The 24,332-nt window shown below is 46.5% G+C and overlaps 1 long non-coding RNA gene and 1 pseudogene across 2 annotated transcripts in view; one reads left to right on the top strand and one right to left on the bottom strand.

The window, feature by feature from the left end:
• Window positions 1–1,054: 1,054 nt before the first annotated feature.
• LOC147112128 (52 kDa repressor of the inhibitor of the protein kinase-like) lies at window positions 1,055–22,609 on the bottom strand (annotated as a pseudogene). The gene is made up of 7 exons (XR_015079823.1): window positions 22,378–22,609; window positions 19,330–19,450; window positions 12,987–13,100; window positions 12,830–12,866; window positions 2,931–5,257; window positions 2,124–2,649; window positions 1,055–1,697 (listed from the first exon to the last, which is right to left on the bottom strand). The product of XR_015079823.1 is annotated as a 52 kDa repressor of the inhibitor of the protein kinase-like (transcript).
• LOC147112129 (uncharacterized) overlaps window positions 22,196–24,332 on the top strand; it is a 46,650-nt gene continuing 44,513 nt past the window's right edge. Inside the window, exon 1 of the long non-coding RNA XR_015079824.1 lies at window positions 22,196–22,408. This is a non-coding gene — a long non-coding RNA (uncharacterized LOC147112129). The remainder of the gene's footprint in view (window positions 22,409–24,332) is intronic.

Genomic DNA, 24,332 nt, shown 5'->3' on the forward strand with positions numbered 1-24,332 from the left:
GGGGGGGGGGGAGGGGGGTAGGAAAGAGAAATTTAGTAAAAGATAATTTCTGAAACCATTCATGAATCTCCAACAGGTCTGCCATTTCCAATTATCATTAACCAAACAGCGTGTGGCTGTATCGGATCCCCATTTTCCTGGCAGTATGGACTACAAAGGCCAGACACTACTACATCCACCATTGTGTATCTGAGGCAGAGACAGGATGCAGTGAGGGAGGGCTGACTGGGCTCAAGGTGTCCAAGGAAAGCTATTGTCAAACAAATAGTTGGACCAAGGATAGATGGAAACATTGTTAAAAAAAAATCAACATGTCATTAAACAAGCTTGATTGGCCTCCAATGACTGTTGCGGTACAGAGTGTCAGTGGTACCCACCCGCTGCTGCTAGTAAAAATCACCCCCCGGGAGTGAGGAGAGGTTTTTGAGGCTGGCCCTTTCAACCTGAAGTGACAGGAGGAGGAAGTTTTTGCAGATTGATTGACTGGAGCCAGAATTTTACAAGTAACGGGTGATTTGCAAAATTCCTAAACTAACACCAGTTTACCTGCAATTGGCTTTGGGGCCCCTTGTTCAGTATCCAGTACATCTATACAGCCATCAGGTAATTCACCATATGAGCTCATAGAATGTACCGAAGGAATGTCACACAACCATCGCACAGCATACGTCAATGGCTTAAGGATAGGCAAATTCAACCTCCAGTAGTAAATGTACCTAGGCAAGGATGTTGCAAGCTTGTTTGCTGCTCATGTATAATGCTCACACGTACATATCTACCTACACACCACTTTTTCTAATCTTAATTTTTGCATTTTCGACAGCGGCTAATATTACATAAAAAAAAAAGCACAGCGCTCCTTTAAATAGGCATCATGGGGCAGGTTTTACATGTGGACGCGTCTTTGGCAAAATTATTTTCCTGGGCCAAAATAAAAAGCAAAGAATGTTTGAATCAGAGGTAATCGGAGATGGGCGGGAAGAGATCACAGTGCTCAAAGGGGAGGGGTGAAGAGAGTGAGGGCGGGTTGGAAGTAAATAAAACAATGAATGGAAATACTTCAAAATGTGAATTTATTTCCCCCTTAAGGAACATCTTGGAGAACCCCAGAAAGGAGTCTTCAGATTTAAACAAGCCCAAGTTTACTTGGTCACAGATTTAGACATAGACTGTTAGGAATATACCCGAAGTAGCACAATGAATCATTTTATTGTACGGCTACTTCAGAACTATTTACATTACTTACACTAGAAATGTTCATTTCTGAATTGCTTTCTTCTGAATTTTTGACTTCCAAAATCTTTATTCCGTCATCCTTTACATCCCGATTGCACACACTCGCATTGTCTACTTCCACGGCACCTGCTTCTGGACGGTGCTGCAACTCCACTGCCTCTGGACGGTTCCCCAGCTCCACTGCGCCAGCCTCGGGGCATTATTCCAGCTCCGTGACGCTCGATTCCAGGTGGGGATCCAATTCCGCAGCAACTGCGTCTGAACGCTGCTCTAATGCCACTGTGCCCACCTCTGGGCAGCCTTCCATCACGGTCTCGGACTGCAGATGATGCTGTAACTCCGATGTGCTAGCTTCTGGGCGACACTGCAAGCCCACGGCGCCAGGCGGTTCTGTATCTCTGTAGTGACAGGCACCGGGCGGTGCTGGATCTCCAGCTCACCGGGCGGTGCTGGATCTCCAGCTCACCGGGCGGTGCTGGATCTCCAGCTCACCGGGCGGTGCTGGATCTCCAGCTCACCGGGCGGTGCTGGATCTCCAGCTCACCGGGCGGTGCTGGATCTCCAGCTCACCGGGCGGTGCTGGATCTCCAGCTCACCGGGCGGTGCTGGATCTCCAGCTCACCGGGCGGTGCTGGATCTCCAGCTCACCGGGCGGTGCTGGATCTCCAGCTCACCGGGCGGTGCTGGATCTCCAGCTCACCGGGCGGTGCTGGATCTCCAGCTCACCGGGCGGTGCTGGATCTCCAGCTCACCGGGCGGTGCTGGATCTCCAGCTCACCGGGCGGTGCTGGATCTCCAGCTCACCGGGCGGTGCTGGATCTCCAGCTCACCGGGCGGTGCTGGATCTCCAGCTCACCGGGCCCCGGGTGGTGCTGTATCTCTCCAGCTCACCGGGCCCCGGGTGGTGCTGTATCTCTCCAGCTCACCGGGCCCCGGGTGGTGCTGCATCTCAGTAGCAACAGGCTGGCGCTGCATCTCCACCGCGCCATCCTCCGGGTGGTGGTGCTGTTGTGGCAATTCTTCAGCACCGGGCTCGGGATGTTGCTGCAACTCTGTGGTGCTGGGTTCTGGACAATGATCCACCTCCATGGCGCTCTCTTCTGTAGCGTGGCTCAACTCCACAGCACTGGTCTCCGGATGGTGCAACTCCACAGTACCGCCCTCTGGACAGTGCTGTAGTTCCACAGAACTTCCCTCCAGGTGATGCTGCAATGCCACAGCACCCCCATGCACATGGTGCTGCAACGCCACGGCGTTGGCCTCCAACACCACAGCTCTCACCTCGGAGTGATGGCTCACCTCAATAACTTCTCCTTCTGAATGGTGTTGTAATTGCACACCATTCACTAACGAGTGGTGTTGCAATTCTACACCATTCACCTCTGGATGGTGGATCACCTCCACCACTCTTCCCTCTACCAGGGGTCATAGTCTAAGGATAAGGGGTAAGCCATTTAGGACTGAAATGAGGAGGAATTTCTTCACCCAGAGAGTGGTGAACCTGTGGAATTCTCTGCCACAGAGGGCGGTGGAGGCCAGTTCGTTAAAAATAATCAAGAAAGAGTTGGATATATTTCTTAAGGCTAAAGGGATCAAGGGGTATGGGGAGAAGGCAGGGACAGGGTACTGAATTTGGATGATCAGCCATGATCTCATTGAATGGCGGAACAGGCTCGAGGGGCCGAATGGCCTACTCCTGCTCCTATCTTCTATGTTTCTATGTGGTGCTGCAGTTCCACGTTGCTTCCGACTGGCTGCTGGCTGACCTCAGCCCCTTCTGGGTGGTCTTGCAATTCCACGCCGGGCTCGGCTGAATGCTGGGTCACAATCAAGGCGCTGCTCACGGGAAGCTGTTGCAGTTCTACGGTGCTCCCCTCTGCATGCTGGGTCACTTCGATAACATTCTTGTCCGCATTCTGGCAGACCTCCAAAAGACCACCCACTGATGGGTGATGCAAAACCACCTCGGCTCCTGTGTGGCTCGCCACCTCCATGCAGTCACCGTCTACTTGATACACTGTTCCAGTATCTGGGTCCAAGTTGTTAATTTCCATACTGCTTCCATCGTGATTGTTTACGTCCACATTGTCTGAATCGGTCACATGGGGCAGCTGCATTTTCTCTGGGTATAGCTTAGCATAGGTATCAACCATCATGTCGTAGTCGTGTTTCGCATCGTAATTGATATGGATCAGTGCCAGACTGCTCGTCCTCTCCTCGACTGGAGTGACCTTCAAATACGCTTTGAGTCGCCGCCGTCCAATTTCACACTTGTTGGTTTCCAGCTTAATAATAGGCAGGTTGGAGACAATTTTCAGCAAAGTGTACACATTTGGAAAGAACTTGATGTCAGGATGGCGCAGCGTTTCAAAAACAGTGCTGGGCAGTTCGACACCTCGGCTTCGATGCTTCCATTTTATCTTCCAACAGTGAAGTTCTGCGGAAAGGGTATCTGGGTTTGGGAGATCGTCTTTATATAAATCGGCCAGGTTTTCCTCCCCGGTGTTGTATTTCAGCTGCGCCATGACAGAAGGCACCAACGACAGGCACTTGAGGGCCTTTAACTGCTGCTCGGAGAACATGTCTTTGATTTCTAAAATAATGTGGTCCAGAAACGGCGCAGTGATCGCTTCTTTGTAGTAATTTTCAGGAGTCTCCTCAGACACCTCTTCACCCTGAGGCTGCCTGCGGCACCTCCATGGCAACTTTAAGTCAACCCCCATTTTGAACGACAAATTGGTGGCTTCCTCTAACCAGAACTCATGGTACACGTCCATGTTGTCCCTCATTTCGTTTAGCGAGTGCAGGACCACGGTCAAAGTGTTCGAGGCAAAATAGGTGTCCAATGCATGACCCTGGAGATTTTTGCTAAAGGCTCTGGTGTAGGAGAGGACGTTCTTCAGGACCATAAGCGAGATGACCATTTCGAAATCTCTCATGGTGCAGGACAGCATGCTGGCCTGGGTTGCGATCTCCGCATTCCACCTGCCGCACGTATCGTAACTGATCTCGTCCAAGCAGGTCACCAGCACTTCGTAAAGATCCGCCAAGATCTCGAAAGTGTCGTGTCTTTCGTACCAATTGATTTGAAAAAGCTTCTTCAGCTCCTTTGCCTTTTCCTCGTTGGTTTGATAGATGCTGTTGATGCAGATGTCAAAAACCTTTTGGAACTGAGGTGACAAACTAAAAAACGACACAATGTTCTCCATCAAGCTCAACACCATGTTGATACCGAAAATCAGGCTGGACTTTGCTATCCATATGTTTAGGGGGTAGGTGGAACAAGGAGTGCACAGTGCCTTCGGGCACTGTTGTAAAATGCTAGCCACAACAACGTGCTTTTTGTAAGACATTGTCCCCGAGCCGTTATACGCTTGCCCGCGACAGTAATACATGTTCAGGCCCCACTTTTCTGTAAGCGTCTCGTAGATCCGACTCGCCAAAAACTCGCCGTCAAGCTCACACGGTATGAACCCGACAAACTCTTGCTGCAGACAGTCAGACTCGTCTACAAACCTAATCAACAGGGACACGTGGTCGATGCCTGCTACGTTGATCACTTCGTCGGTCACAATCGAGAAGAAGTTGCTGTCGCGTACTTCTCGGAGTACCTCCTCCCGTATGCACATCTCACAGATGTCCAACAGGTCTTTTTGCAAGGTCTTTGGGCAGTACACTGCATTCACAGCAGTTGACTCAAACCTCTTGCGAAGAATTTCGTCACCTGCATTCATTCTGAACTCCAGCAGCGCGTGAATGTTATCAGGTGTATTGCACAGGTTGCTCAGATTTTCAGAGGCAGATCCTCCCAAGGGAACGTTTTGCCTCCCCAACAGCAGTACAGTTTCAAATAAAACTTTAAGGAATTCTTTATTCCCTTTCTCTTCAGGTGTCAAGTTCAAAGATTCTTCCAAAAGAGCAGATTCCTCAAGGCTTTCTGTGGCTCCCTCCAGGTCAGATTTGTTTAATTCATTGATGGCCTCCTGCTTACACTGCAGACTTCTCAAGACATCACCATCGGCTTAAAAGATTTAAAAAAATAGGTTATGAACCTATTGTGAAAGTTTAATAATACATTAATATAGAACTACAAGACAATTCTACAAACTCTTAGAATCTATCTCAATTTTAAAATTCTCAACATGCATTTCCAAATCCCTCTGTGGCCTCGCCCCTCCCCATCTCTGTAACCTCCTCCAACCCTCCGAGATATCTGCTATGGAATTCCCTCCCTCAACCTCTCCGTCTCTCTATCCTCCTTTAAGATGCTCCTTAAAACCTACCTCTCAACTGCCCTAATATCCCCTTATGTGGCTCGGTGTCAAATTTTGTTTGATAATCACTCCTGTGAAGCGCCTTGGGCCGTTTTACTACATTAAAGGCGCTATATAAATGCTTGTTGTTTGAGAAGAATTTCCGGATATCAGTCCTAAATATGCCTATTACTACTGTAGTTTTAACCTTTGATTCCTTGTTTTACTCTAACAGTTTCAAATAATTTTCCAGATTAACTTTTCCATATTCACTTGGTGCCTTGGCAGCTGAAGGCACGACCACCAATGGTGGAGCAATTAAAATCGGGGATGCTCAAGAGGCCAGAATTAGAAGAGCGCAGATATCTCGGAGGGTTGCGAGGCTGGAGGAGGTTACAGAGATGGGGGACGTGGCCATGGATGGATTTGAAAACATGCATGAGAATTTTAAAATCGAGGCGTTGCTTAACCGGGAGCCAATGTAGGTCAGCGAGCACAGGGGTGATGTGTGAACCGGACTTGGTGCGAGTTAGGACACAGGCAGCAGAGTTTTGGATGACCTCAAGTTTACGGAGGGTAGAACGTGGGAGGCTGGCCAGGAAGGCATGGGAATACTCAAGTCGAGAGGTAACAAAGAGTGATAAGCATATAGAATGGATACCCAGAAGCAAAAACCCTAGAATCAGTGAGAGCTTGAGCACAGAGCTTGGAGACAGAGCTGGGTGAATGCAATCGGAGTGGATCCCAAGCACTTGGTGATAGTAGGAATTCGGTAGAGAGGAAGGCGGTGGCTGAGACATCTAACTGAAAAGGAGAAGTGGAGCCATAGAAGCCAAGGACTCTAAGTTAATAGGCCCTAGAGCGAGAGGATATAAAGGTAGGCCCAAGAGTGCGGAGCCTGGAAGGAGCTGATTGATGAGTAGCTGGTGATTTTTTTTTAAGTCTTGAGTTTATTTCTGTTAAGTTAGTTAATAGTCTATTAAATAGAGGCATGGCAGGGTGCCTCAGTCCTGTGGAATGCACATCTTGTGCAGGAGGTGTTGTCAGCTGGAGGAGCTCAAGCTATGGGTTTTGGAGCTTGAGCAGCAGCTGCCATCACTGCAGTGAGGCTGAGACCTACGTGGATAGCATGTTTCAGGAGGTGGTCTCCCCGCAGCTTAAGAGTGTGCAGGCAGAGAGGGAATGGGCGACTGCCAGATAGACAAGGAGGACCAGGCAGGTAGTGCAGGAGTCCCCAAAGTGCATCCCATTCTCTAACCAGTATTCAGTTCTAAATACTGGTAAGGGCGATGGTTCCTCTGGGGAGTACAGCCAGAGCCAAGTCCATGGCACCACAGGTGGCTCAGCTGTATTGGGGGAGGGGGGGAAAAGAGGAAGAGGATCAGGAAAGCAATAGTGGTAGGGGATTCGCTAGTTAGGGGAACAGACAGGTGTTTCTGCGACCGCAGATGTGATTCCAGGATGGTATGTTGCCCTGGTGCCAGGGTCAAGAATGAGCGGCTGCAGAACATTCTGAGGGGGGAGGGTGAATAGCCAGAGGTCGTGGTCCATATCGGTACCAATAACATAGGTAGAAAAAGGGATGAAGTCATGCAGGCAGATTTTAGGGCGCTAGGAAAGAGATTAAAAAGCAGGACCAAGTGGCCTATTCCTGCTCCTATTTCTTATGTTCTTATGACCTCAAAGGTAGTAATCTCTGGATACTCCCGGTGCCATGAGCTAGTGAGTACAGAAATAGGATAGAGCAGATGAATGCATGGCTGGAGAGATGGTGCAGGAGGGAGGGTTTCAGATTCCTGGGACATTGGGACCGGTTCTGGGGGAGGTGGGACCTGTACAGGTTGGACGGGTTGCACCTCAACGGAGCCGGGACCAATGTCCTCGTGGGAGGGGGTTTACTAGTGCTGTTGGAGAGGGTTTAATCTAATTTGGCAGTGGGGTGGGCACCAGGATGTAGCATTAGAAAGGAGAAACAAAGATCACAAAGGATTGGGAGAGACAGACAGCACTAGAGCAAGCAATAGTAAGGTATTAGGTGGGGTCAGATCAAGAGAGAATACAAGGTCTAAGATAGGTTTACAGTGCATGTGTGTAAACGCACAAAGCGTGGTAAATAAGGCTGGTGAGCTGCAGGCGCAAACAGCCACATAGGAACATGATGTCATGGCGATAACAGAGACCTGGCTCAAAAATGGGCTGGATTGGGTTTTAAATATTCCTGGATATAAGGTGTTCAGGAAAGATAGGGAAGGAAAGAAAGGAGGTGGGGTGGCAGTATTGGTTAAGGAGACAGTTAGTGCTGGAGAGAGAGGATGTCCTGGAGGGGTCAAGGACAGAAATTATTTGGTTAGTTAAGAAACAAGAGGTGCCATTACACTACTCGGTGTATTCTATAAACTACCAACTAGTGGGAAAGATATAGAGGAGCAAATTTTCAGGGAAATTAGAGAGGTGAAAGAACTATATAGTGGGAATGGGGGACTTCAATTATCCCAATATAGACTGGGATAGGAATCATGTAAAGGGCAGAGAGGGGGAAGAATTTCTGAAGTTGAAGTGTGTTCAGGTGAATTTTCTTGATCAGTACGTTTTCGGCCCAACAAGGAATTGCTGGGTCTGGTTCTGGGTAATGAGGTGGGTCAAGTGTCAGTAGGGGAACAGTTAGGTAACAGTGATCATAGTATCATAAGGATTAGATTAGCTATGGAAAAGGACAGGGAGCAATCTAGAGTAAAAATACTAAATTGGAGGAAGGCAAGTTTCAGTGGGTTGAGAATGGAGCTGGCCTGGATAAATTGGAATCAAAGATTAGCAGGCAAAACTGTAATCGAATCGGCTGCCTTTAAAGATATGGTTCAGGTCCATTGCCACGAGGGGGACTGGTAGGGCAACTAAAGCCAGAGCTCCCTGGATGACGAGACAGAGAGTAAGATGAAGCAGAAAAAGAGCGCATATGACAGATGTCAGGTTGAGAATATAAGTGAGAATCAGGCTGAATATAGAAAGTTCAGAGGGGAAGTGAAAAAGAAAATAAGAGGGGCAAAGAGAGAGTATGAGAATAGATTGGCAGCTAGCATAGAAGGGAATTCAAAAGTCTTCTATAGGCATATAAATAATAAACGGGTAGTAAGAGGAGGGGAGGGGCCGATTAGAGATCAAAAAGGAGACCTACGCATGGAGGCAGAGGGCATGGCTGAGGTACTAAATGAGTACTTTGTATCTGTCTTCGCCAAGGAAGAAGATGCTGCCAAAGTCATAGTGAAAGAGGAGGTAGTGGAGATACTGGATGAGATAAAGATTGATAAAGAGGAGGTACTAGAAAGGCTGTCTATACTTAAAGTAGTTAAGTCACCAGGACCGGATGAGATGCATCCTAGGATGCTGGTGAAAGTTGAGGAGGAAATTGCAAAGGTACTGGCCATAATCTTCCAATCCTCCTTAGAAATGGGGGTGGTGCCAGAGGACTGGAGAATTGCAAATGTTACACCCTTGTTCAAAAAAAGGTGCAAGGATAAATCCAGCAACTACAGGCCAGTCAGTTTAACCTCGGTAGAAACGATAATCAGGGACAAAGTTAACAGTCACTTGGACAAATGTGGATTAATTAAGGAAAGCCAGCACGGATTTGTTAAAGGCAAATTGTGTTTAACTAATTTGATCAAGTTTTCTGATGAGGTAACAGAGAGGGTTGATGAGGGCAATGCGGTTGACGTGGTGTACATGGACTTCCAAAAGGCGTTTGATAAAGTGCCACATAATAGGCTTGCCAGCAAAGTTGAAGCCCATGGAATAAAAGGGACAGTGGCAGCATGGATACGAAACTGGCTAAGTGATAGGAAAGAGAGTAGTGGTGAGCGGTTGTTTTTCGGACTGGAGGGCGGTTGTTTTTCGGACTGGAGGAAGGTATACAGTGGTGTTCCCAGGGGTCGGTACTGGGGCCACTGCTTTTCTTGATATATATTAATGACTTAAGACTGTGTGTACAGGGCACAATTTCAAAATGTGCAGATGACACAAAACTTGGAAATACAGTGAACAGTGAGGAGGATAGTGATAGACTTCAAGAGGACATAGACAGGCAGGCAGGCGGACACGTGGCAGATGAAATTTAACGCAGTAAAGTGCAAAGTGATACATTTCGGTAGGAAGAACGAGGAGAGGCAATATAAACTAAAGGGTACAATCCTAAAGGGGCTGCATGAACAGAGACCTGGGGGTACGTGTGCACAAATCGTTGAAGGTGGCAGGGCAGGTTGAGAAAGCGGTTAAAAAAGCTTACGGGATCCTGGGCTTCATAAATAGAGGCATAGAGTACAAAAGTGAGTAAATTATGATAAACTTTTACAAAACACTGGTTCGGCCTCAACTGGAGTATTGTGTCCAATTCTGCGCACCGCACTTTAGGAAGGATGTGAAGGCCTTAGAGAGGGTGCAGAAAAGATTGACGAGAATGATTCCATGGATGAGGGACTTCAGTTACATGGATAGACTGGAGAAGCTGGGGTTGTTCTCCTTGGAGCAGAGAAGGTTTAGAGGAGATTTGATAGAGATGTTCAAAATCATGAGGGGTCTGGACACAGTAGATAGAGAGAAACTGTTCCCATTGGCGGAAGGGTTGAGAACCAGAGGACACAGATTTAAGGTGATTGGCAAAAGAACCAAAGGCGACATGAGGAAAAACTTTCTTATGCAGCAAGTGGTTAGAGTCTGGAATGCACTGCCTGAAAGGGTGGTAGAGGCAAACTCAATTGTGGCTTTCAAAAGGATATTGGGTAAGTATCTGAAGAAAAAAAAAATTGCAGGGCTACGGGGAAAGGGTGGGGGAGCGGGACTAACTGAAATGCTCTTGCAGAGAGCCAGAACGGGCTCAACAGGCCGAATGGCCTCCTTCAGTGCTGTAACCATTCTATAATTCTATGAATCTAACAGACAGGCGTTTCTGCGGCCACAGACGTGATTCCAGGTTGCCTCCCTGGTATCAGGGTCAAGGATGTCACTGAGCGGCTGCACGATATTCTGAGGGGGGAGGGTGAACAGCCATGTGGTCCATATCTGTATCAATGACATAGGTAGAAAGAGGGATAATGTCCTGCAAGCAGATATAAGGGAGCTAGGAAAGAGATTAATAAGTAGGACCTCAAAGGTAGTTGTGGTAAACCACTGTTATAGTTATCACTGTATATTGTTCTCACTGTTCTCACTGTCACATCACTACACGAGGTCGCCTCTTGTCGCACTGTTATACCTGGGCTGACCACCTCCGACTCCGCCCATTACCTGCCCAGGTATAAAGGTAGCTGACTGGCTAGTATTCCTCCCTGTTGGATCGGATCACCCACGAGGGTGGGCTCTGTTATTTAGCCAATAAAAACCTTCAGTTACGTTCTTAACTCGTCGCCTTTTATTGGACTAATTGATAGGCATATCAGTAGTAATCTCCGGATTGCTCCGGGTGCCCCAAGCTAGTGAGTATATAGAAATAGGAGGATAGAGCAGATGAATGCGTGGCTGGAGAGATAGTGCAGGAGGGAAAGCTTTAGATTCCTGGGACAGTGGGACCGGTTCTGGGGGAGGTCGGACCTGTACAGGCCGGACGGGTTGCAACGCAACAGAGCCGGGACCAATATCCTCGCGGCAGGGGTTGCTAGTGTTGTTGGAGAGATTTTAAACTAATTTGGCAGGGGGGTGGGCACCAGGATGTAGCATTAGAAAGGAGAAACAAAATGCACAAAGGATTGGGAGAGACAGATAGCACTGGACTAAGAAATAGTACGATATTAGGTAGGTAAGAGAGAATTCAAGGTCTAAGATAGGTTTACAGTGCATGTGTGTCAATGCACAAAGTGTGGTAAATAAGGTTGCTGAGCTGCAGGCGCAAATAGTCACATGACAATATGATGTCGTGGTGATAACGGAGACCTTGCTCAAAAAAGGGCAGGATTGGGCACTAAAGATTCCTGAATACAAGGTGTTCAGGAAAGATAGGGAAGAAAATTCTCTCCACAGATGTTGCCTGACCTGCTGAGTATTTCCAGCATTTTCTGTTTTTATCCTAGGTTAGCCCTGTTGAGCATTCTCCCTCCCCCCCACCAAAATCAAGGCCACACATGCAGCTACCTCTGCTCAGTTCTCCCCTCCTCTTGATCCGAGACCTAGCTTCCCATCCCCGCTATGTCCCTCACCCACTCCAGCCCCGAGCCCTTGTTCTCTACAGTTTCACTCCATCGCGCCCCAGTACCTCTCCAACCTCATCTCATTCATGAAACCTACCCCTTGCTCTCTTGATCCTCTTTCCACCCAATTTCTAACCAACCAACTCCCCTTCCTGGCTCACAAGCTAGTGGGTATCATCAATGGTTACCTCTCAAGCAACATCCCCTCCCTTTCAAAACTGCTGTTATTGTTCCCTGCTCAAAAAAAAATCCACTCCTTCCATTCTTGCCAATTAACTCCCATCTCTAACCTCCCTTCCTCCTTATTTATCGCTTTGGGACGTCTCTATCTTTTCTTGAACACTCATCTCCGACCAAGATTTCGGTTACTCCTCCTGATCGCTTCTTTCCTGGCTTGGCACCCTCTTTCTGCATTCCTATATAGGACGGACTCTGGGACGATTTTTTTTTTTTTTTTTTATAAACATGAAAAAGGTGCTACATAAATGCACATTGTTATGGCTCAGCCGCTCACCATCATTTAACGAGCTGAGCAATCAGGGGTGCATTTTTGAAATAAATGGAAATGGTAACTATTTTACAAAAGTTTTCAATGTTGAAATAATTTCAATTGAGTGGATTGGGCCTATACTCTCTGAAGTTTAGAAGAATGAGAGGTGATCTCATTGAAACATATATTCTGAGGAGGATTAACAGAATAGATGTCGCGAGGCTGTTTCCCCTTGGCTGGAGAGTCTAGAACTAGGCGGCACAGTCCCACGATAAGGAGTCGGCCATTTAGGACTGGGATGAGGAAGAATTTCTTCACTCAGAGGGTGGTGAATCTTTGGAATTCTCTACCCCAGAGGGCTGTGGAGGCTCAGTCATTGAGTATATTCAAGGCTGAGATAGATAGATTTTTGGACTCTAGGGGAATCAAGTGATATGGAGATCAGGCGGGAAAGTGGAGTTGAGGTTGAAGATCAGCCATGATCTTATTGAATGGCGGAGCAGGTTTGAGTGGCTGTATGGCCTACTCCTGTTCCTAATTCTTATGTTCCTCTGAATTCAAACTTAAACATCTGGTTAATTAGCCTACCACAAAAATACTAGCCCTAGAACTATTTGTTTGAAAGTATATAATCTGTATACACGGGTCAACTTTCATTGTGTGACGGAGCTACTTACTTCTTGGTGCCTTCACCCTCAGCAAATCTTCCTCAGTCTACAACAAGGGAGGAAAAGGAAAGACTTTATGCTATCTTAACATATTCAAAGGTTCACAAAATGAGATACCACACAAGTGACGATCAGCACTGTGAATCGCACAGAGGCAATAGCTTACCAGTTCTTCTATCCTCTTGTGCTTTCTGTGTTTGCCTTCAGGTTTATTGAGATGACTTGTTAAGTCGAACAAGGTTGGCACTGCATTATCCTTGAGGACTGTTCTGTAAGGGCTCTGAAAACAAGTTTATGATTTTAAGTTATGTTAGATGTTTTATTGGTGATGTCAAATGCTTTTTTAAAAAATAACTTTTAGTTCTCCCATCTATATTTTCTCCATTTCTCTCATAAGGTCTAGCAGCCCTCTGATTCTTCAGTCAGTTCTTCATGTTGGAGCCCAGACAATGAGCGCTACAAGCTATTCGACAGTTGCAAGCTTCACAGTTCACTAATTATAACAATGCTCGGTGGCAGTGAGTAAAGCAGTTCCGATGTTTGGATGTATTAAAAGGCTCATACTGTGTCAAAATAGTGGAGTAATCCCGCTACTTGATAAATTATTGGTGCGACATAGAAACATCGAAGATAGGAGCAGGAGTAGGCCATTCGGCCCCTCGAGCCTGCTCCGCCATTCAATGAGATCATGGCTGATCATCCAAATTCAATACCCTGTCCCTGCCTTCTCCCCATATCCCTTGATCCCTTTAGCCTCAAGAAATATATCCAACTCCTTCTTGAATATATTTAATGAATTGGCCTCCACTGCCTTCTGTGGCAGAGAATTCCACAGGTTCACCACTCTCTGGGTGAAGAAATTCCTCCTCATTTCAGTCCTAAATGGTTCTTAGACTATGACCCCTGGTTCTGGACTCCCCAGCCATCAGAAACATCCTTCCTGCATCTAGTCTGTCCAGGCCTGACAGAATTTTATAGGTTTCGATGAGATCCCCTCTCAATCTTCTAAACTCCAGTGAGTATAAGCCCAATCGACACAATCTCTCCTCATACGTCATTCCTGCCATCCCAGGTATCAGCCTGGTGAATCTTCGCTGCACTCCTTCCATAGCAAGAACGTCCTTCCTCAGGTAAGGTGACCAAAACTGCACACAATACTCAAGGTGTGGTCTCACCAAGACCCTGTACAACTGCAGCAAGACATCCTTGTTCCTGTACTCGAACCCTCTTGCTACGAAGGCCAACATACCATTTGCCTTAACTGCCTGCTGCACCTGCATGCTTACCTTCAGCGACTGGTGCACAAGAACACCCAGGTCTCATTGCACTTCCCCTTCTCCCAATCTATTGCCATTCAAATAATAATCTGCCTTCCTGTTTTTGCCACCAAAGTGGATAACCTCACATTTATCCACATTATAATGCAATTGCCATGTTTCTGCCCAATCACCCAACCTGTCCAAATCGTACTGGAGTTTCACGACATCCTCCTCACAGCTTACCCTCCCACCCAGCTTTGTGTCGTCTGCAAATTTGGAGATATTACATCCAATTCCCTCGTCCAGATCATTAATAGATATTGTGAACAGCTGGGGTCCTAGGACCGATCCTTGCGGTACCCCACTAGTCACTGCCTGCCACTCGGAAAACGACCCGTTTATTCCAACTCTTTGCTTTCTGTCCGCCAACCAGTTCTCTATCCAAGTCAATACCTTGCCCCCAATCCCATGTGCCTTAATTTTGCACGCTAATCTCTTATGTGGGACCTTATCGAAAGCCTTCTGAAAGTCCAAATACACCACATCCACTGGTTCTCCCTTATCTATTTTACCAGTTACATCCTCAAAAAATTCCAGTAGATTAGTCAAGCATGATTTACCTTTTGTAAATCCATGTTGACTTTGTCCGATCCTGTCACTGCTTTCCAAGTGCTCTGCTATTACATCTTTTATAATGGACTCTAGCATTTTCCCCACTACCGATGTCAGGCTTACCGGTCTATAATTCCCCGCTTTTTCTCTACCACCTTTTTTGAATAGTGGGGTAACATTAGCTACCCTCCAATCCATGGGTACTGTTCCAGAGTCTATCGAGTTCTGGAAGATGACCAGCAATGCATCTACTATTTCTAGGGCCACTCCCTTAAGTAACCTGGGATGTAGACCATCAGGCCCTGGGGATTTATCGGCCTTCAGTCCCATCAATTTTCCTAACACCATTTCGCTACAAATACTGATTTCTTTCAGTTCCACCCTTTCATCAGACCCTATGTTCTCCGGCATCTCTGGGAGGTTATTTGTGTCCTCCTTTGTGAAGACAGAACCAAAGTATGAATTTAGTTGGTCTGCCATTTCTTTGTTTCCCATTATAAATTCCCCTGATTCTGACTGCAAGGGACCTACGCTTGACTTCACCAATCTTTTTCTCTTCACATATCTATAAAAGCTTTTACAGTCAGTTTTTATGTTCCCTGATAGCTTACTCTCATATTCTATTTTCCCTTTCTTAATTAATCCCTTTGTCCTCCTTTGTTGAATCCTAAACTGCTCCCAATCCTCAGGATTATTGCTTTTTCTGACCAATTTATATGTCCTCTCCTTGGATCTTATATGCTATTGTGGCGGTACCTCCGGTTGTCCCTTACTAACTATGTACATAATTCGCTATAACTTACCGGTTGGGGCCGTTGCCCCTTTAAGAAGCGCCCTAGCGTGCTGACGTCACGTCATGCATGACGTGACGTACGCGCGGCGGCCGCCGGCCCGACTCGGCCTTCCATGACGGCCGCCGGCACAGCCCGGCCTACCGCGACTTCGGCCGCATCGGCCAGCAGACGGGAGCGACGTGATCTCCCGCTCCCGTGACCAGCGCCGGGTCAGCCCGGCCTCCAGCTCCCGCGCTCGCGACTTCAGCCTCAATGGCCAGCTTCCGCACCGGGTGAACGCGCCGACGTATCGGCACGGGTCACGTGACCGCCCCAAGAGCGGACCAACGCGCTAACGTCATTACGCGGTCACATGACACCCGAAGCGCGGGAAAACGCGACTGAGCGTGATGATGTCATCACGCTCTCCCGAGGACTGCGGACTCAGTCCTCGTGGCGTCCCCGTCGGGGAAAGACCTACACCGCGGTGTTCCTGCATCCAGCCAGCTTACCTGTTGTATTTCGTCTGTTCAAGTAATTAAACAACTTATTTATTGTTCATCTGAAGTCGAACTTAATTATTTAGTAGGCATTCGCCCTCAGAGGTCAACACGAATACCTACACTATCCCTAATTTCCCTTGTTAGCCACGGTTGAGTCACCTTTTTTGTTTTATTTTTATGCCAAACTGGGATGAACAAATTCTGTAGCTCATCCATTCGGTCTTTGAATGTTTGCCATTGCCTATCCACCGTCAACCCTTTGAGCGCCATTCCCCAATCAATCCTACCCAACTCGCTCCTCAGACCATCGTAGTTTCCTTTATTTAAATTGAGGACCCTTGTCTCTGAGTCAACTACTTCATTCTCCATCTTAATGAAGAATGCGATATTATGATCGCTCCGACCCAAGGGGCCTCATACAACAAGATTGCTAATTAATCCTTTCTCGTTACATAATACCCAGTCTAAGATGGCCTGATCTCTGGTTGGTTCCTCGACATATTGGTCCAGGAAACCATCCCGTAAACACTCCAGGAATTCCTCCTCCACAGTATTGTTACTAATTTGGTTGGCCCAATCTATATGTAGATTAAAGTCACCCATGAAGACTGCTGTGCCCTTATTGCACGTTTCTTTAATTTCCCTTTTAATGCCATCCCCAACCTCCGCCTTACTGTTGGGAGGTCTATATACCACTCCCACTAATGTTTTTTTCCCCTTAGTATTTCTCAATTCTACCCATACAGATTCCACGTCATCAGAGCTAATATCCTTCATTACAATTGTATTAATCCCTTCTTTAACCAGTAATGCTACCCCACCTCCCTTTCGCCTATCTTTCCTGAATATCGAATACCCCTGGATGTTGAGTTCCCAGTCTTGGCCATCCTTGAGCCACGTTTCCGAATCCCAACCAAATCATATTCGTTTACCTCTATTTGCGCAGCCAATTCGTCCACCTTATTACAAATGCTCCTCGCATTAATACACAAAGCATTCAGGCTTGTTTTTTTAACGCTCTTAGACCTATTAGAATTATTCTTTACTGTGGCCACGTTTGATTTAAACCGTTGATTTCTCTGACTGTCACTTTTGTTTTTCTCCTTCCTATCTTTTGCTTTGATCCCTGTTTCCCTTTCCTCTGTCTCCCTGCTCAGGTTCCCAACCCCCTGCCATTTTAGTTTAAACCCCCCCCCGAACAGTGCTAGCAAACCTCCCCGCAAGGATATTTGACCCATTCTGGTTCAGGTGCAACCCATCCGACTTGTACAAGTCCCACCTTCCCCAGAAGCAGGCCCAGTGATCCAGGAAACTAAAGCCCTCCCTCCTGCACCAACTCTTTAGCCACGCATTCATCTGCTCTATCCTCCTATTCCTATACTCACTAGCACGTGGCACCGGGAGTAACCTTTGAGATCCTGCTCTTTAATCTGCTACCTAGCTCCCTAAATTCTTGCACTTAGAATACTGTGTACAGTTCTAGTTAGTGCAATAAGAATATTGCAGCTCTTGAGCTGGTACAGAAGAGAGCAACCAGAATGATTGGGGGAGTGGAGGAATCAAATTATGAGGAGTAATTATGTAAACTGGTAATCTTCCTTTTTCCAGAGAACATGGAGAGGTGTTATGATTGCTGTTTTTAAGATTCTAAAAGGAGATAGATAATGTAGACCAGCACAGGCTGTTTTATTTTGACCAGGATAGTAGAACCAGAAGACATGTCCTGCAAATTCAAAACTAATCCACAGAAACAATATTTCAGTGAGCGAGTGGGCAATCTATGGAACAGACTCCCTAGGCAGATGGGGGAAGCAGAAAGTGTTGATTCATTCAAATGCAAACTAGATCGATTTCTTTCAGAATGACATTTTGGGATACAGTATTTGAGTAATTTGAGACATGACGTATGATAAGTGTGGCGTGCATGGGAGGAACAGGAGACTTTTAACCTATTGTTCCCAAGCTCCACCACTGGCGGTTTTCCTCGCTTCATGTCTGGATCTGTTGTAGACTCATTGATACAGATTGTTTGCTATGATTAAGTCAGTAACTCCATTATCATTGGAGCAGAGAAGGCTAAGAGGAGATTTGATAAGAGGTTGTTTAAAATCATGATGGATTTAGATAGAGTAAATAAAGAGAAACTGTTTCCAATGGCTGAAGGGTCGATAACCAGAGGGCACATGTTTAAGATGATTGCCAAACGAGCCAGAGGCGACATGAGGAAAACTTTTTTTACACAACAAGTGGTTAGGATTTGCAATGTGCTGCCTGATAGGGTGGTGGATACAGATTCAATAGTAGCCTTCAAAAGGGGATTGGATAAATACTTGACGGATAAAAAATTGCAGGGATCTGGGGAAAAAGCGGGGGAGTGGGACTAACTGGATTGCTCTTCGAAAGAGCCGGTGCAGACTCGATGGGCCGAATGGCCGCCTTCTGTGCCGTACTATCCCATGATCATTGTATCATGCGACTATCAGGATGGTAGAAGGTGAACGAGACGGACCTCAATCTTTTATCATCTAGCAATTCCTGTTTTCCTAATTGTGAATGTCTGATGAGAACAAACATATAAAACCTTCCAGCAGGAGTCACACTATAGCAATCACAGGCAAGAATGCCGACTGATTTTTCTCCTCCCAAGCCCTGGAATGAGGCCAACTGCAACTTGCCTATTGCTGGCCTGGCCGAATTGGCACAACCCAAGAATTGAACCAGAACTTGCTGTTCTGTATGGCTTAGTTCCGCACTAAGCAATGAAAGCGCCTACTAAGCCATTCCGATAATATTCCAGTTTTCATAATCACAACCAACTCACCTCTAGACTCAGGGTACTGTGATTTAAAAAAAAGTCAGTTACTGAAACAGGGAAATAGAACAAGTCGGAAAACAAATTCTAGCAGTTTCAAAAGAATTACTACAGATCGACGAAAGAGCCACAAAATTTAAATTTGGATTCGTTCTACACATTTATTCCAAGTACAGGAAACTTTGTGCTATCCGGCACCCACTGGACGGAGCTGCTGCCAACTGCCCGACACTCCAGAGTTAATGTTGAGAGATACAGAGATTCTTATCTCCGTATCTGACAACAAACACTGTTGCTTAGCAACAGCTGCTAAACACTCAGGTGTGGCTGCAAGCCTCTGTAGCTAAAGCTGTTGCTATAGCTACAGACCTTGCCTGTTCAAATAAAGCAAATAAAACAAACAAAAAGAATAAAAAACGGCTCCTGAATTTTGCCGGTGGCTCCAGATTGCCGGATAGTTCATCTCCGGATAGCACAAAGTTTCCTGTATAGGTTATTATTTCCAACAGCTCGTCACAGTATAGGTGGGAAGAATTCTGTTCCAACTTACGTGTGTGCATATCAGGGACTGTTCGAAGTGTCTCGCACATAGCCTGTACAGTGTGTAAAGCCGTTCAGTAGAGCGGTTTTTCAGATCTGCCCTCTGGCAGTTCTCCACCCATTTCTTACACCTACATTAACACAAAAAAAGCACTTGCATTTCGATTTTGTTTATTAACGGGAAAAAGCAGAATCTTTACCAAGTATTTTTTTCAATAAAATATTCAATGTAATTGTCTGTGCATGTGCCAAAGGAAACAGCTTTTTAAAAATCTGTTCCTGGGATGTGGGCGTCACTGGCAAAGCCAGCATTTATTGCCCATCCCTAATTGCCCTCGAGAAGTTGGTGGTGAGCCGCCATTTCAGAGGGCACTTAAGAGTTAACCACATTGCTGTGGGTCTGGAGTCACATATAGGCCAGACCGGGTAAGGGCAGCAGATTTCCTTCCCTAAAAGGACATTAGTGAACCAGATGGGTTTTTACAACAATCCGATAGTTTCATGGTCACCATTACTGACACTAGCTTTTTATTCCAGATTTATTTAATTAACTGAATTTAAATGGTGCCGTGGTGGGATTTGAACTCACCATACCCTTATGAAGTTATGGAGGAAGGGTAAGAGGTCTATGGGAAAAGAAATTAATTGGATAGCTCTGTGCTACCAGAGTGGTGAGAATGTGGAACTCGTTACCATACAAAGTAATTGAGGCAAATAACATAGTTGCATTTTACGGGGAGGCTAGATAAACTTGAAGGAGAAAGGAATAGAGGATATGTTGATTGGGTGAGATGAAGCAAGGTGGAGCATATTTAAGTCTCAGGAAAAGGGCTGAGATGAGGAGAAAATTCTTTACTCAGAGGGTTGTGAATCTTTGGAATTCTCTACCCCAGAGAGCTCAGTTGCTGAGTATATTCAAGACAGAGAGCAGTAAGATTTTAGGATACTAAAGGAATCAAGGGATATGGGGATAGAGTGGGAAGGTGGAGTTAGAATCATAGAAGTTTACAGCACAGAAGGAGGCCATTAGGCCAATTGTGTCAGTGCCGGCCGAAAAAAGAGCGATCCAGCCTAATCCCACTTTCCAGCTCTTGGTCCGTAGCCCTGTAGGTTGCAACACTTCAAGTGCATATCCAAGTACTTTTTTAATGTGATGAGGGTTTCTGCCTCTATCACCCTTTCAGGCAGTGAGTTCCAGACCCCCACCACCCTCTGGGTGAAAACAGTTCTCCTCAACTCCCCTCTAAACCTTCCACCAATGACTTAAAATCTATGCCCGCTGGTTATTGACCTCTCTGCTCAGGAAAATAGATCCTTTCTAGCCACTCTATCCAGGCCCATCATTTTTTATACACTTCAATTAAGTCTCCCCTCAGCCGCCTCTGTTCCAGTTCAAGCAGAAGATCAACCATAATCTTATTGAATGGCAGAGCAGGCTCGAGAGGCTGTATGGCCTTCTCCTGCTCCTAATTCTTATGTTCGTACAAACACTAGCATGGAGCAGTGGGACTGAATGGGCTGTTTGTGTGCTGTACATTTTTTTTCACCCAGAGGGCAGTGGGGGTCTGGAACTCACTGCCTGAAAGGGTGGTAGAGGCAAAAACCCTCATCACATTTAAAAAGTACTTGGATATGCACTCGAAGTGCCGTAACCTACAGGGCTACGGACCAAGAGCTGGAAAGTGTGATTAGGCTAGATGGATAGAAAGAAAGGCGTACATTTATAAAGTGCCTTTCACGACCACTGGATGTCCCAAAGCACTTTACAGCCAATGGTAATTTTGAAGTGTGGTCACTGTTATAATGTAGGAAACGCGGCAGCCAATTTGCACTCAGCAAGCTCCCACAAGCAGCTGTTTTTTACGGTCAGCCAAACGGCCTCCTTCTACACCGTGAATTTCTATGATTCTAACTCTAACTTTCCATGCCAACCTCATATCCCTCGATTCCCTGAAAGTCCAAAAATCTATCCATCTCAGCAGCGGCTCAGTGGGTAGCACCCTCGCCCCGAGAGTCAGAAGGATGTGGGTTGAAGTCCCGCACCAGAGACTCGAGCACAATAATCTAGGCTGACACTCCAGTGCAGTGCTGAGGGAGCACCGCACTGTCGGAGCTGCCATCTTTCGGACGAGACGTGAAACCGAGGGCCCCGTCTGCCCTCTCTGATGGACGTAAAAAGATCCCAGGGCCACTATTTCGAAGAAGAGCAGGGGGGAGTTATCCCGGAACCAAACATCGGCTGAAACAAATTATCTGGCCACGATGGCGTGGCTGTTTGTCTCATTGAAACTTATAAAATTCTGACAGGACTGGACAGACTAGATGCTGGAAAGATGTTCCTGATGGTCGACGAGTCCAGAACCAGGGGTCACAGTCTAAGGATAAGGGGTAAACCATTTAGGACAGAAATAAGGAGGAATTTCTTCACCCAGAGAGTGGTGAACCTGTGGAATTCTCTACCACAGAAGGCAGTAGAGACCAATTCATTAAATATATTCAAGAAGGAGTTGGATATATTTCTTAAGGCTAAAGGGATCAAGGGATATGGGGAGAAAGCAGGGACCGGGTACTGAATTTGGATGATCAGCCATGATTGTATTGAATGGCGGAGCAGGCTCGAGGGGCCAAATGGCCTACTCCTATCTTCTATGTTTCTGGGATCTTGCTGCGCGCAAATTGGCTGCCTGCGTTACAACAGCGACTGCACTTCAACAACAACAACAAAAAAAGCACTTCATTGGCTTTGACACATCCCGAGGTTGCGAGAGGCGCAGTAGAAATTGCCAAGTCCATTTTTTCTCAGCCTTGGAAAGATACAGAATTGGCAGCCAGCCGCTTCTGCGCATGCGCCCTTCCCTCCCGCCCGGGACGGCGAGGCCTAGCGACGGAAAGCGGAAAGACAAGCCCGACAATAAATTTTAAAGCACCGCCCTCGACCGCACGGCTACAACCCGCATCATCAACTTCGCCCGCCCGCAACTACGTTAACAAACTGCGGCGTTTTATTCCCCCCCTTAATTACAAATTAAACAGATGGATCCAGTGTTCCAGCCCTCACCTCTCGGGGTCTCTGGGGAACCTGAAGAAAGGTAGGTCCGGGTAGTTGGTGCTGCCCCTGTTGCAGTTCGGAGCCGCGCAGATATGCGACATCCTTGTTATTATTTCCACCCTTCTCCAGCAAAAGAAAAAGAACGGGATTTCTTCCCCCCCACTAAAGCAAACGACGCCTTTTTTCCCCTCCCCTGCTCCAGCTGCGATTTGGGAGGTCAGGCTGGTCCTCCGCTATACCACAATACACCGCGTTACCGCGCCAATATGTATACACACAACACACAGACATACATACAAACACAGACATAAAATTGCCATTTGTCAGCAAGCTGCAAATGCCATCAGGAGGTTCAACATGTCTTCACCATCTTGTTATTGCAATTTTAAAATTTGAGGGCGGGAAAATAGTTTTTCTTTTAAATTTATAGAAACATAGAAGATAGCAGGAGTGGGCCATTTAGCCCCTCGAGCCAGCTCCGCCATTCAATGCGATCATGGCTGATCATCCAAATTCAGTACCCTGTCCCTGCCTTCTCCCCATATCCCTTGATCCCTTTAGCCTTTAAGAAATATATCCAACTCCTTCTTGAATATATTTAATGAATTGGCCTCAACTGCCTTCTGTGGTAGAGAATTCCACAGGTTCACCACTCTCTGGGTGAAGAAATTCCTCCTCATCTCATTCGTAAATGGCTTACCCCTTATCCTTAGACTGTGACCCCTTATATAACGCCTTTCACGACCTCAGGATATCCCAAAGCGCTTAACAGCCAATTTGAAGGGGAGACGGGGCCTCGGTTTAACGTCGTTTAATGGGACTGACTGGATTGCTCCACAGAGAGCCGGCACGGACTCGATGGGCCGAATGGCCTCCTTCTGTGCCTCTATGACTATGACTCATCCGAAAGATGGCACCTCTGAGATGGCACTCCCTCAATGCTTTTGATGGGTAGTCACTGTGTAGGAAACTCGGCAGCCAATTTGTGCACAGCAAGCTCACGCAAACAGCAATGTGTCAATGACCAGATAATCTGTTTTTTTTAGTGATCTAGATTGAGGGATAAATTATGGCCTCAGGACACCAAGGATAACCCCCCTGCTCTTCTTTGAAATAGTTTACATCTAGAGAGGGCTTGGCATTGGAGCGTCAGCCTAGATTTTTGTGCTGAAGTCTCTAGAGAGGGACTTGAACCCACAACCTTCTGACTCACAGGCGAGGGTGCTACCAACTGAGCCACGGCTGACAACATTATTTTTGGCGTTGATAATGAAAATTCATCAAAACTAAATCTAAATTTATTAATGTCTCCGCGTCATGACACAAAAAGGCAGGTGGGGGCAGGGTGACCACTAAGAAACAACCAATTGGATTTAAAAGGTGTCCTATTTCGCTGCATTCCATTCTGAAAATTAAAACCTTGTGTTCAAACGGTTTTGCCTTCTACCATGTTTGTCTTCACCAATATATTGATGGCGTTTTGGTATAGAAGCCACTTTCAGGAGATTTCATAAGCTGGGTTAATGTTGAAGGCTTTATGAACACTTACGAAATAGAATTTAAATAAGCAGATCCCAGAAAATATGACTGATATTATACAACAGAAGCAAGCTAACTTCTGGATCATAGCATGGTTTTAATGCTGTTCTGTCTCAGGACAAAGTATTGAGCATTTAATACTCAGCATCTATTTTTGTTCTTTGGACTATCTCACATTTCTGCAGGGAAGAGCATTTATTACCAGCTGAACCCAGTTTTTTAAAAATTCATTCACAAGATGTGGGAGACGGCATTTATTGCCCATCCCTAATTGCCCTTGAGAAGGTGCTGGTGAGCTGCCTTCTTGACATTTCAGAGGGGCCCATTTCAGAGGGGCAGTTAAGAGTCGACCACAGTGCTGTGGGTCTGGAGTCACATGTAGGGCCAGACCAGGTAAGGACGGCAGGTTTCCTTCCCTAAAGGAC

Source organism: Somniosus microcephalus, chromosome 10 (genome assembly GCF_052327205.1).
Source record: "Somniosus microcephalus isolate GS21.2 chromosome 10, FLI_Smic_1.0, whole genome shotgun sequence".
NCBI classification, from domain to species: Eukaryota; Metazoa; Chordata; class Chondrichthyes; order Squaliformes; family Somniosidae; genus Somniosus; species Somniosus microcephalus.